The 13,765-nt window shown below is 40.2% G+C and overlaps 9 non-coding genes across 9 annotated transcripts; 6 read left to right on the top strand and 3 right to left on the bottom strand.

Moving 5' to 3' along the window:
- Nucleotides 1-5,015: 5,015 nt before the first annotated feature.
- trnae-uuc (transfer RNA glutamic acid (anticodon UUC)) lies at nucleotides 5,016-5,087 on the top strand. Its single transcript has one exon. It is a non-coding gene; the product is annotated as a tRNA-Glu (tRNA).
- Nucleotides 5,088-5,206: 119 nt separating this feature from the next.
- On the top strand, nucleotides 5,207-5,293 carry trnay-gua (transfer RNA tyrosine (anticodon GUA)). Its single transcript is given in 2 exon segments — nucleotides 5,207-5,243; nucleotides 5,258-5,293. It is a non-coding gene; the product is annotated as a tRNA-Tyr (tRNA).
- Nucleotides 5,294-5,408: 115 nt separating this feature from the next.
- trnae-cuc (transfer RNA glutamic acid (anticodon CUC)) lies at nucleotides 5,409-5,480 on the bottom strand. Its single transcript has one exon. It is a non-coding gene; the product is annotated as a tRNA-Glu (tRNA).
- Nucleotides 5,481-8,477: 2,997 nt separating this feature from the next.
- trnae-uuc (transfer RNA glutamic acid (anticodon UUC)) lies at nucleotides 8,478-8,549 on the top strand. Its single transcript has one exon. It is a non-coding gene; the product is annotated as a tRNA-Glu (tRNA).
- A 119-nt stretch (nucleotides 8,550-8,668) lies between these two features.
- On the top strand, nucleotides 8,669-8,755 carry trnay-gua (transfer RNA tyrosine (anticodon GUA)). The gene is given in 2 exon segments: nucleotides 8,669-8,705; nucleotides 8,720-8,755. It is a non-coding gene; the product is annotated as a tRNA-Tyr (tRNA).
- A 115-nt stretch (nucleotides 8,756-8,870) lies between these two features.
- On the bottom strand, nucleotides 8,871-8,942 carry trnae-cuc (transfer RNA glutamic acid (anticodon CUC)). Its single transcript has one exon. It is a non-coding gene; the product is annotated as a tRNA-Glu (tRNA).
- Nucleotides 8,943-11,940: 2,998 nt separating this feature from the next.
- Nucleotides 11,941-12,012, top strand: trnae-uuc (transfer RNA glutamic acid (anticodon UUC)). Its single transcript has one exon. It is a non-coding gene; the product is annotated as a tRNA-Glu (tRNA).
- Nucleotides 12,013-12,131: 119 nt separating this feature from the next.
- trnay-gua (transfer RNA tyrosine (anticodon GUA)) lies at nucleotides 12,132-12,218 on the top strand. Its single transcript is given in 2 exon segments — nucleotides 12,132-12,168; nucleotides 12,183-12,218. It is a non-coding gene; the product is annotated as a tRNA-Tyr (tRNA).
- A 115-nt stretch (nucleotides 12,219-12,333) lies between these two features.
- Nucleotides 12,334-12,405, bottom strand: trnae-cuc (transfer RNA glutamic acid (anticodon CUC)). The gene has a single exon. It is a non-coding gene; the product is annotated as a tRNA-Glu (tRNA).
- Between the last annotated feature and the right edge of the window lie 1,360 nt (nucleotides 12,406-13,765).

Raw genomic sequence — 13,765 nt, 5'->3', positions numbered from 1 at the left:
GACCAAGTCTGGATATCAGTATTTGCTGACTCTAATGTGTGCTGCAACGCGGTATCCTGAGGCGATTCCTATGCGTACCATTAGGGCTAAGAATGTGACTAAAGAGCTAGTCAAATTTTTCTCTACATTTGGTATTCCTAAAGTGATACAGTCGGATCAAGGTACAAATTTCACCTCCAAGCTGTTTTCTCAGGTTCTGGACTGTTTGTCAGTAAAGCATAAACTTTCTAGTGCTTACCATCCAGAGTCACAGGGAGCACTGGAACGCTTTCATCAGACCCTGAAAAGTATGTTGCGTACGTACTGTTTTGAAACTGGGAAAGATTGGGATGAGGGCATTCCCTTGGTCATGTTTGCGGTACGAGAGACCGTTCAGGAATCCTTAGGTTTTAGTCCTGCCGAATTAGTGTTTGGGCACACTGTGCGGGGCCCGTTAAAACTGTTTCGTGAACAGTTGCTGGCAGAGACAACCCCCCAAACTAGCGTACTTGAGTATGTGAATTCGTTCAGAGAACGCCTACACCGAGCTCGTGAAGTGGCACTTTCGGAGTTAGGCCGCACTCAGGTTAAAATGAAGACCCGCTTCGATAAAAAGAGTGTCTTTCGAAGTTTTCAGGAAGATGATTTGGTGCTTGTCTTTCTTCCTCTTCCAGGGTCGCCATTGCAGGCAAAGTTCTCAGGTCCCTACACCATCAAGCAGAAATTAAGTGACACTGATTATGTCATTAATACTCCTGACAGAAAACGAAAGACCCGAGTGTGTCACATTAATATGCTAAAAGCCTATGTAATGAGGGATGTAGTTCAAAAGGATGACGTTCAGAATATGCAAAAAAACACTGATTCCATCTCTCCTGCTATGGCCGCCGTATACTGTCCTGAGGATGATGGGCTGCGAATGCGAGATGTATCGTGTGCTCGGTTGGACAATTCAAAGCTTTTAGTGGATTTAAAGTCCCATCTGTGTTACTTGAGTGAATCTTGTCAAAGTGATGTTATTGCGCTCATTAAAAAATTCCCTGCTCTTTTTTCTGATGTGCCAAGTCAAACTACAGTGTTGGAGCATGATATTGATGTGGGTGATTGCTCTTCTATCAAGCAGAATTCCTATCGTGTAAACCCCATCAAGAGAGAAATAATGCAAGAAGAGACTGCATATTTGTTAGAACATGGCTTTGCTGTGCCAAGTTCCAGTTCATGGAGCTCACCCTGTCTGTTGGTGCCTAAATCAGATGGCAAATTTCGATTCTGTACCGATTACCGCAAGGTAAATTCCATAACGAAACCCGATTCCTATCCTTTACCAAGGATGGATGATTGCATTGATAGGGTTGGCGCTGCAAAGTTTGTGACTAAGCTCGACCTGTTAAAAGGTTACTGGCAGGTACCTTTGACCGCCAGGGCTTCAGAAATCTCTGCCTTTGTTACACCTGATCACTTCCTAGAATACAAGAGGATGGCTTTCGGGATGCGAAATGCACCCGCCACTTTCCAACGCCTGATGAGGATAGTGCTGGCTGGGTTAGGAAACTGTGAGGCATACCTGGATGACATTGTCGTTTGTTCATCTGACTGGGAGCAGCATCTAACAAATCTGTATTCAGTTTTTCATCGATTAAGTGATGCATCGCTTACATTAAATCTTGCTAAATGTGAGTTTGGTAAAGCTGTTGTGACATACCTTGGGAAATGTGTGGGTCAAGGGCAAGTGCGTCCTGTTAATACAAAAGTTGAGTGTATTATTGATTTTCCCGCTCCTAAAACGAAACGAGAGTTGCGCAGCTTCTTGGGAATGACCGGGTATTACCGTGCTTTTTGCAAGAACTTTGCTGAAGTTGCATCACCCCTTACCAACTTACTGAGTCAATCTAGAGTGTTTGAGTGGACTTCAGAGTGTCAGTCAGCTTTTGATGCGGTTAAAACGCTGCTGTGTAGTGCCCCAGTTCTATCAGCTCCGAATTTTTCACAACCATTTAAATTGGAAGTGGATGCGAGTGAGGTGGGAGCAGGGGCAGTCCTTATTCAGGAGGATGCTGTGGGAATTGATCACCCGGTATGTTATTTTTCAAGGAAATTTACGAAATCGCAGCAACATTATAGCACAATCGAGAAAGAGGCTCTTGCGCTGTTACTTGCACTTCAGCATTTCGAAATTTATCTTGATGCTTGTAATGTCCCTATCCTGGTGTATACTGATCATAATCCCCTGGTTTTCCTTTTTCGAATGTCAAATTCGAATCAAAGACTGATGCGCTGGTCTTTGTTGATACAAGGTTTTAACTTGGAAATTCGGCACAAGAAGGGGTGTGAAAATATACTTGCTGATGCCTTGTCACGTGCGCCATGTTAATTTGTGGATTAAGAATTGTTTTGGTGGTTACAAATAATAATTTGTAATTTTAAGGGTGGGGGTGTTACGGTTGTGACGTAATGCAGCTATGTTGTTTCTGCTGTTGTTGCTGCTGTCTCCTTCTCCTTTAGGATTGGTCCTGGATCTAATGCAACGCTATGGGTGGTTGGATCAGAGAAGAGGCTTGGACTATAAATTCCCTGGAATTCCTGTAGAGGGTGCTCTCTGCCACTTTGATTGCCCCGGTGTTGTACTGTGTGTTTGTCAGCCGGTGAAAATGTAGCCCGATTGTGTGATTATATGCTCTTAGCTTGTGTTAGCAGAGTATTGTGTAACTACTTTGATACTGTGTGATCTGTACCCAGCACATCAGTGCCCGTGATCGTATCTGTATGTTTATAATTAATTTGAGAAGCCGTAGGGGGTGAGTGCCTTGTTTTCTTTGTAGGCCGAAAGGCCGTTATTTTTCTCCTGGTTATTGTGCTAGTTAAGGAGATAGGGTATTTCATTGTATGTTTTGTTTCTTTTTCTTGATTCACAGGGAAGGTAGTTTTCGTGGGAAAGTTAGTTCTGTTTGGTTTATTGTTTTGGCATTAGCTCACCCCTGAAGATCTTGCTTCCAATCTTTTCCCCTGCTTGTTTGATTGTTTAATTCTGTATTTTCAAGATATTGTTTTATGAATGTCAATACAATGCAGCCCTGAAAAGAACTCAGAGGGCAAGAAAATAGCAATAAACTCAAGCTAACTAAAGGAATTGGTTTTGTTGTTTATGTTACACCCTGACCTAGACCAGGGATCGTAACACTCAATAGTCAGAATAGGCATAACAGTAGACATAGAACGGCTACGTGTAAAAAGAATATACTTCGTTTTATTTACATTTAAAACTAATTTTAGTTTCAACAAAGTAAGCTGAAAAGTATAAAAAGAATCCTTAAGAATTTCAATAGCCTGAGACACAGAGGATGCAGTGGAGTAAATAATTGTATCGTCAGCATAAAAATGTAGCTTTGCGGATTGCATTCCCTGCCCCAATTCATTAATAAAAATAGAAAAAAGAAGTGGTGCCAATAAAGAACCTTGCGGGACACCCTTCCTGACTATTACCATGGATGAGGTGTAATTATCTACAGCAACACATTGAGTTCTATCCGATAAATAACCGGTAATTTAGAAATCGGACGATAATTATTCAAATCGGAAGGATCGCCTCCTTTTAATAAAGGCATAACCATAGCCGATTTCCAAGATGGCGGAATTACATTAGTGGATAGACTCAAATTAAAAATCGATGCAATAGGTTCGGCAATAATATCTGCTGACAATTTTTAAAAAATTGGTTCAATTTGGTCAGACCCACCTGATTTCTTACAGTCTAAATTTCGGAGTAGTTTACGAACTTGGGACGGCAATACAGGGGCAAAAGAAAATAAATCTGATTCACTATTAGTCAACTCATCAGTTCTCTGTTCATCAAGGACCAAGGAATTGTCTGTTATCAAACCAGCTGAAATAAAATTACTATTAAACGTATTAACAATATCAGCCTTGTCTGTAATCAATCTTTGATTCAATTTTAAAACTTTTGGAAGATTAGTGGATGTATTTGATCCTATAAAAGATTTCGTTAATTTCCAAAATTTAGAAGGACAATTCATGTTATCATTAATCAGGTTTAAATAATACTGACTCTTCGAACTTTATATTAATTTTGTACACTTATTTCGTAATAATCTATATTGAGACCAGTCCGACCAAGCCACGTTTCTTTGCTTAATAAGATTAGAGACGGATTGATTGAACCAAATATTATTTCTACCTCTCACCCGAAATCTACGTAAAGGAGCATGTTTATCACAAATTTCTAGAAAGATAGATTTGAAATAATCCCAAGCATCAACCACATCAGGTATAATTGAAACCAACTGTAAATCCCTATTATATACATCATGCAAAAAAGCCTGTACATTAAAATTTTTTAATTGACGTTTAAGATTTGAATTGAGAATTGAGATCCCCAAATGTGAGGCCTCCATCTTGAAGGTTTTTGTAGCAGGCCCCTCATCTGACCCCTTCCTGATGTTGGGTCCAGGTCTGTTAATAGCATGAGAAAAAGTAGATGTCATCACAGGCCTCTGCCCAGTCGAACACCAACACGTGCCGTGTAAGCTCACGGACACCTGATCAGTGGGCCAGTGGCGCAATGGATAACGCGTCTCACTACGGATCAGAAGATTATAGGTTCGACTCCTGGCTGGCTCGCTCTGCCTCTTATACTATGCTGTCAGCCCTTAGCCGTTTTCTTATCCCATAGTTTTTGTTATTATTATTATTGGATTGGTTGAGAAATATTAAAAATTGACAGTCCAACAATAGGCTGCTTTGTCAGTAGGATAACGGTTACCATACAATACTATGCGTCTTTTAAAATGCATTGCATGAGTACTGTCACAAGGACCTTGCTTTACGACCAGTTTGTAGTGTCTATTATACCATCGCAAGAATGGGAGGAAACTGAACCCCTCGTGAGGCAAATGAGAGCTCCCTCTGTTGAGCCTGATGAAATTGAATTCAGTAAACAATCCCTTCGGATCATTCCCATGTTCTTAAAGGGGTCGGTCACACACTAAAATTAAAAGGGTCTGCTCAAGGCAGAAGGAAGATCCCATATGGTCTAGCGGTCAGGATTCCTGGTTTTCACCCAGGTGGCCCGGGTTCGACTCCCGGTATGGGAAGATCGGGTTGTCTTTGCATCACTTAATCGAAACAACCAGCATGTATGTCTGTAGCAGTTTTAGCCAGTGGCGGAGATTCTGCCACCTGATATGTTGAGGTTCTGTCCCCAATCAGTGTGCCTTCGATAGCTCAGCTGGAAGAGCGGAGGACTGTAGGTGGCAAGTTGGCAATCCTTAGGTCGCTGGTTCAACTCCGGCTCGAAGGAGTTCTTTTTCACACATAAACTTTTCCTTGGCCCTGCTTCTCGACGAGGGCGTCAGCGCTTGAGTTAGTAGTTCGCCATTTTACAATCACGGCCGCCGGTGGTGGGCAAAAACTCTTTCCCTGACCGGGAATCGAACCCGGGCCGCGGCGGTGAGAGCGCCGAATCCTAACCACTAGACCACCAGGGAAAGTCTGCTGACGACTTGCCCTCAAGCCTCGCTGTGGCCTTTACCAGATTTTGCAGCAAGACCACTATACTTGTATTTTACTCAAGGAGAGGAGACGTCACCGACCCTGGCAAACTGACAAACTGTCACAGACTCTGTAGGAATATCCTAACAACACCACAACTTGCCATGAAAACAAAAACAATAAGATCTCCAACATGTGAGGCCTGCATCTCGAAGGTTTTTAAAGCAGTTTTTTGCAGACGTCTGTGGCCCTGGATCCCAGTTCTTCCACTGAGAAACTGTCACAGGCTCTGTAGTAATATCCTAACAACACCACAACTTAACATTTATTTTATTTTATTTCCTTTATTTTTCCAGGAAGGTCCCATTGAGATTAAAAGAAATCTCTTCCTCCAGGGAGTCCTGGCCAAGATGGCCACACTACAAATCACACACAAACACATATAAAACATTCCAGAAAGTCAGGGCACAACATTCATCATAAATCAAGTAAAACAACAGCATGATTCAATCATTGTATGCTGCAGTAAATTTTTTAATACATTCAAAGGAGGAATTGTTTCAGGAGGGACAGTAGCTTGAAATTCATTCCACAGCCATGTAGGATAGTAGGAGAAAGATGATTTACCATGCTCTGAATGTACCCTAGGTACTACTAATTTAATCCCATTAGATGATCTAGTGCTATAGTTCTTTCTACATAAACATAGAAGACTAGTAATGTAATTTGGAAGTCTACCCATCAATGTCTTTACAATAAATTCTAACATATGGGATTTCCTTCTTTGATATAAAGAGGACCAACCCAAATAGTTGTGCAGCAAACAATGATGAGTACGTGAACAAGAATTTGTTATAAAACGCAGTGCAGCATGATAAACGCCATCCAGCCTTTTCAATAAATATGTAGACGCATGCATGTAAACAACATCACCATAGTCAAAAATAGGTAAAATAGTACTCTGTATTATTCTCTATCTAGCTATAAAGGAAAAAAAAAAATTTTCCCGAAAAAGAAAACCCAGTCTTGGTTTAAGCCTTTTCACCAAGTAATTAATGTGAACATCAAAGGCTAACTTCTCATCGAGCCATATTCCTAAATATTTATAAGTTGGTACTCTTTCTATATGTAAACCCTCAATAGTCAGAATAGGCATAACAGTAGACATAGAACGGCTACGTGTAAAAAGAATATACTTCGTTTTATTTACATTTAAAACTAATTTTAGTTTCTACAAAGTAAGCTGAAAAGTATAAAAAGAATCCTTAAGAATTTCAATAGCCTGAGACACAGAGGATGCAGTGGAGTAAATAATTGTATCGTCAGCATAAAAATGTAGCTTTGCGGATTGCATTCCCTGCCCCAATTCATTAATAAAAATAGAAAAAAGAAGTGGTGCCAATAAAGAACCTTGCGGGACACCCTTCCTGACTATTACCATGGATGAGGTGTAATTATCTACAGCAACACATTGAGTTCTATCCGATAAATAACCGGTAATTTAGAAATCGGACGATAATTATTCAAATCGGAAGGATCGCCTCCTTTTAATAAAGGCATAACCATAGCCGATTTCCAAGATGGCGGAATTACATTAGTGGATAGACTCAAATTAAAAATCGATGCAATAGGTTCGGCAATAATATCTGCTGACAATTTTTAAAAAATTGGTTCAATTTGGTCAGACCCACCTGATTTCTTACAGTCTAAATTTCGGAGTAGTTTACGAACTTGGGACGGCAATACAGGGGCAAAAGAAAATAAATCTGATTCACTATTAGTCAACTCATCAGTTCTCTGTTCATCAAGGACCAAGGAATTGTCTGTTATCAAACCAGCTGAAATAAAATTACTATTAAACGTATTAACAATATCAGCCTTGTCTGTAATCAATCTTTGATTCAATTTTAAAACTTTTGGAAGATTAGTGGATGTATTTGATCCTATAAAAGATTTCGTTAATTTCCAAAATTTAGAAGGACAATTCATGTTATCATTAATCAGGTTTAAATAATACTGACTCTTCGAACTTTATATTAATTTTGTACACTTATTTCGTAATAATCTATATTGAGACCAGTCCGACCAAGCCACGTTTCTTTGCTTAATAAGATTAGAGACGGATTGATTGAACCAAATATTATTTCTACCTCTCACCCGAAATCTACGTAAAGGAGCATGTTTATCACAAATTTCTAGAAAGATAGATTTGAAATAATCCCAAGCATCAACCACATCAGGTATAATTGAAACCAACTGTAAATCCCTATTATATACATCATGCAAAAAAGCCTGTACATTAAAATTTTTTAATTGACGTTTAAGATTTGAATTGAGAATTGAGATCCCCAAATGTGAGGCCTCCATCTTGAAGGTTTTTGTAGCAGGCCCCTCATCTGACCCCTTCCTGATGTTGGGTCAGGTCTGTTAATAGCATGAGAAAAAGTAGATGTCATCACAGGCCTCTGCCCAGTCGAACACCAACACGTGCCGTGTAAGCTCACGGACACCTGATCAGTGGGCCAGTGGCGCAATGGATAACGCGTCTCACTACGGATCAGAAGATTATAGGTTCGACTCCTGGCTGGCTCGCTCTGCCTCTTATACTATGCTGTCAGCCCTTAGCCGTTTTCTTATCCCATAGTTTTTGTTATTATTATTATTGGATTGGTTGAGAAATATTAAAAATTGACAGTCCAACAATAGGCTGCTTTGTCAGTAGGATAACGGTTACCATACAATACTATGCGTCTTTTAAAATGCATTGCATGAGTACTGTCACAAGGACCTTGCTTTACGACCAGTTTGTAGTGTCTATTATACCATCGCAAGAATGGGAGGAAACTGAACCCCTCGTGAGGCAAATGAGAGCTCCCTCTGTTGAGCCTGATGAAATTGAATTCAGTAAACAATCCCTTCGGATCATTCCCATGTTCTTAAAGGGGTCGGTCACACACTAAAATTAAAAGGGTCTGCTCCAGGCAGAAGGAAGATCCCATATGGTCTAGCGGTCAGGATTCCTGGTTTTCACCCAGGCGGCCCGGGTTCGACTCCCGGTATGGGAAGATCGGGTTGTCTTTGCATCACTTAATCGAAACAACCAGCATGTATGTCTGTAGCAGTTTTAGCCAGTGGCGGAGATTCAGCCACCTGATATGTTGAGGTTCTGTCCCCAATCAGTGTGCCTTCGATAGCTCAGCTGGAAGAGCGGAGGACTGTAGGTGGCAAGTTGGCAATCCTTAGGTCGCTGGTTCAACTCCGGCTCGAAGGAGTTCTTTTTCACACATAAACTTTTCCTTGGCCCTGCTTCTCGACGAGGGCGTCAGCGCTTGAGTTAGTAGTTCGCCATTTTACAATCACGGCCGCCGGTGGTGGGCAAAAACTCTTTCCCTGACCGGGAATCGAACCCGGGCCGCGGCGGTGAGAGCGCCGAATCCTAACCACTAGACCACCAGGGAAAGTCTGCTGACGACTTGCCCTCAAGCCTCGCTGTGGCCTTTACCAGATTTTGCAGCAAGACCACTAATACTTGTATTTTACTCCAGGAAAGGAGACGTCACCGACCCTGGCAAACTGACAAACTGTCACAGACTCTGTAGGAATATCCTAACAACACCACAACTTGCCATGAAAACAAAAACAATAAGATCTCCAACATGTGAGGCCTGCATCTCGAAGGTTTTTAAAGCAGTTTTTTGCAGACGTCTGTGGCCCTGGATCCCAGTTCTTCCACTGAGAAACTGTCACAGGCTCTGTAGTAATATCCTAACAACACCACAACTTAACATTTATTTTATTTTATTTCCTTTATTTTTCCAGGAAGGTCCCATTGAGATTAAAAGAAATCTCTTCCTCCAGGGAGTCCTGGCCAAGATGGCCACACTACAAATCACACACAAACACATATAAAACATTCCAGAAAGTCAGGGCACAACATTCATCATAAATCAAGTAAAACAACAGCATGATTCAATCATTGTATGCTGCAGTAAATTTTTTAATACATTCAAAGGAGGAATTGTTTCAGGAGGGACAGTAGCTTGAAATTCATTCCACAGCCATGTAGGATAGTAGGAGAAAGATGATTTACCATGCTCTGAATGTACCCTAGGTACTACTAATTTAATCCCATTAGATGATCTAGTGCTATAGTTCTTTCTACATAAACATAGAAGACTAGTAATGTAATTTGGAAGTCTACCCATCAATGTCTTTACAATAAATTCTAACATATGGGATTTCCTTCTTTGATATAAAGAGGACCAACCCAAATAGTTGTGCAGCAAACAATGATGAGTACGTGAACAAGAATTTGTTATAAAACGCAGTGCAGCATGATAAACGCCATCCAGCCTTTTCAATAAATATGTAGACGCATGCATGTAAACAACATCACCATAGTCTAAAATAGGTAAAATAGTACTCTGTATTATTCTCTTTCTAGCTATAAAGGAAAAACATTTTTTTCCCGAAAAAGAAAACCCAGTCTTGGTTTAAGCCTTTTCACCAAGTAATTAATGTGAACATCAAAGGCTAACTTCTCATCGAGCCATATTCCTAAATATTTATAAGTTGGTACTCTTTCTATATGTAAACCCTCAATAGTCAGAATAGGCATAACAGTAGACATAGAACGGCTACGTGTAAAAAGAATATACTTCGTTTTATTTACATTTAAAACTAATTTTAGTTTCTACAAAGTAAGCTGAAAAGTATAAAAAGAATCCTTAAGAATTTCAATAGCCTGAGACACAGAGGATGCAGTGGAGTAAATAATTGTATCGTCAGCATAAAAATGTAGCTTTGCGGATTGCATTCCCTGCCCCAATTCATTAATAAAAATAGAAAAAAGAAGTGGTGCCAATAAAGAACCTTGCGGGACACCCTTCCTGACTATTACCATGGATGAGGTGTAATTATCTACAGCAACACATTGAGTTCTATCCGATAAATAACCGGTAATTTAGAAATCGGACGATAATTATTCAAATCGGAAGGATCGCCTCCTTTTAATAAAGGCATAACCATAGCCGATTTCCAAGATGGCGGAATTACATTAGTGGATAGACTCAAATTAAAAATCGATGCAATAGGTTCGGCAATAATATCTGCTGACAATTTTTAAAAAATTGGTTCAATTTGGTCAGACCCACCTGATTTCTTACAGTCTAAATTTCGGAGTAGTTTACGAACTTGGGACGGCAATACAGGGGCAAAAGAAAATAAATCTGATTCACTATTAGTCAACTCATCAGTTCTCTGTTCATCAAGGACCAAGGAATTGTCTGTTATCAAACCAGCTGAAATAAAATTACTATTAAACGTATTAACAATATCAGCCTTGTCTGTAATCAATCTTTGATTCAATTTTAAAACTTTTGGAAGATTAGTGGATGTATTTGATCCTATAAAAGATTTCGTTAATTTCCAAAATTTAGAAGGACAATTCATGTTATCATTAATCAGGTTTAAATAATACTGACTCTTCGAACTTTATATTAATTTTGTACACTTATTTCGTAATAATCTATATTGAGACCAGTCCGACCAAGCCACGTTTCTTTGCTTAATAAGATTAGAGACGGATTGATTGAACCAAATATTATTTCTACCTCTCACCCGAAATCTACGTAAAGGAGCATGTTTATCACAAATTTCTAGAAAGATAGATTTGAAATAATCCCAAGCATCAACCACATCAGGTATAATTGAAACCAACTGTAAATCCCTATTATATACATCATGCAAAAAAGCCTGTACATTAAAATTTTTTAATTGACGTTTAAGATTTGAATTGAGAATTGAGATCCCCAAATGTGAGGCCTCCATCTTGAAGGTTTTTGTAGCAGGCCCCTCATCTGACCCCTTCCTGATGTTGGGTCCAGGTCTGTTAATAGCATGAGAAAAAGTAGATGTCATCACAGGCCTCTGCCCAGTCGAACACCAACACGTGCCGTGTAAGCTCACGGACACCTGATCAGTGGGCCAGTGGCGCAATGGATAACGCGTCTCACTACGGATCAGAAGATTATAGGTTCGACTCCTGGCTGGCTCGCTCTGCCTCTTATACTATGCTGTCAGCCCTTAGCCGTTTTCTTATCCCATAGTTTTTGTTATTATTATTATTGGATTGGTTGAGAAATATTAAAAATTGACAGTCCAACAATAGGCTGCTTTGTCAGTAGGATAACGGTTACCATACAATACTATGCGTCTTTTAAAATGCATTGCATGAGTACTGTCACAAGGACCTTGCTTTACGACCAGTTTGTAGTGTCTATTATACCATCGCAAGAATGGGAGGAAACTGAACCCCTCGTGAGGCAAATGAGAGCTCCCTCTGTTGAGCCTGATGAAATTGAATTCAGTAAACAATCCCTTCGGATCATTCCCATGTTCTTAAAGGGGTCGGTCACACACTAAAATTAAAAGGGTCTGCTCCAGGCAGAAGGAAGATCCCATATGGTCTAGCGGTCAGGATTCCTGGTTTTCACCCAGGCGGCCCGGGTTCGACTCCCGGTATGGGAAGATCGGGTTGTCTTTGCATCACTTAATCGAAACAACCAGCATGTATGTCTGTAGCAGTTTTAGCCAGTGGCGGAGATTCAGCCACCTGATATGTTGAGGTTCTGTCCCCAATCAGTGTGCCTTCGATAGCTCAGCTGGAAGAGCGGAGGACTGTAGGTGGCAAGTTGGCAATCCTTAGGTCGCTGGTTCAACTCCGGCTCGAAGGAGTTCTTTTTCACACATAAACTTTTCCTTGGCCCTGCTTCTCGACGAGGGCGTCAGCGCTTGAGTTAGTAGTTCGCCATTTTACAATCACGGCCGCCGGTGGTGGGCAAAAACTCTTTCCCTGACCGGGAATCGAACCCGGGCCGCGGCGGTGAGAGCGCCGAATCCTAACCACTAGACCACCAGGGAAAGTCTGCTGACGACTTGCCCTCAAGCCTCGCTGTGGCCTTTACCAGATTTTGCAGCAAGACCACTAATACTTGTATTTTACTCAAGGAGAGGAGACGTCACCGACCCTGGCAAACTGACAAACTGTCACAGACTCTGTAGGAATATCCTAACAACACCACAACTTGCCATGAAAACAAAAACAATAAGATCTCCAACATGTGAGGCCTGCATCTCGAAGGTTTTTAAAGCAGTTTTTTGCAGACGTCTGTGGCCCTGGATCCCAGTTCTTCCACTGAGAAACTGTCACAGGCTCTGTAGTAATATCCTAACAACACCACAACTTAACATTTATTTTATTTTATTTCCTTTATTTTTCCAGGAAGGTCCCATTGAGATTAAAAGAAATCTCTTCCTCCAGGGAGTCCTGGCCAAGATGGCCACACTACAAATCACACACAAACACATATAAAACATTCCAGAAAGTCAGGGCACAACATTCATCATAAATCAAGTAAAACAACAGCATGATTCAATCATTGTATGCTGCAGTAAATTTTTTAATACATTCAAAGGAGGAATTGTTTCAGGAGGGACAGTAGCTTGAAATTCATTCCACAGCCATGTAGGATAGTAGGAGAAAGATGATTTACCATGCTCTGAATGTACCCTAGGTACTACTAATTTAATCCCATTAGATGTTCTAGTGCTATAGTTCTTTCTACATAAACATAGAAGACTAGTAATGTAATTTGGAAGTCTACCCATCAATGTCTTTACAATAAATTCTAACATATGGGATTTCCTTCTTTGATATAAAGAGGACCAACCCAAATAGTTGTGCAGCAAACAATGATGAGTACGTGAACAAGAATTTGTTATAAAACGCAGTGCAGCATGATAAACGCCATCCAGCCTTTTCAATAAATATGTAGACGCATGCATGTAAACAACATCACCATAGTCTAAAATAGGTAAAATAGTACTCTGTATTATTCTCTTTCTAGCTATAAAGGAAAAACATTTTTTTTCCCGAAAAAGAAAACCCAGTCTTGGTTTAAGCCTTTTCACCAAGTAATTAATGTGAACATCAAAGGCTAACTTCTCATCGAGCCATATTCCTAAATATTTATAAGTTGGTACTCTTTCTATATGTAAACCCTCAATAGTCAGAATAGGCATAACAGTAGACATAGAACGGCTACGTGTAAAAAGAATATACTTCGTTTTATTTACATTTAAAACTAATTTTAGTTTCTACAAAGTAAGCTGAAAAGTATAAAAAGAATCCTTAAGAATTTCAATAGCCTGAGACACAGAGGATGCAGTGGAGTAAATAATTGTATCGTCAGCATAAAAATGTAGCTTTGCGGATTGCATT

Source organism: Siphateles boraxobius, unplaced genomic scaffold (genome assembly GCF_051911475.1).
Source record: "Siphateles boraxobius isolate OS27281-9 unplaced genomic scaffold, OSU_SipBor_1 87, whole genome shotgun sequence".
Lineage (NCBI taxonomy): Eukaryota > Metazoa > Chordata > Actinopteri > Cypriniformes > Leuciscidae > Siphateles > Siphateles boraxobius.
Note: the sequence above shows the minus strand (reverse complement) of the source record. Positions and strands in the feature narration are given on the sequence as shown.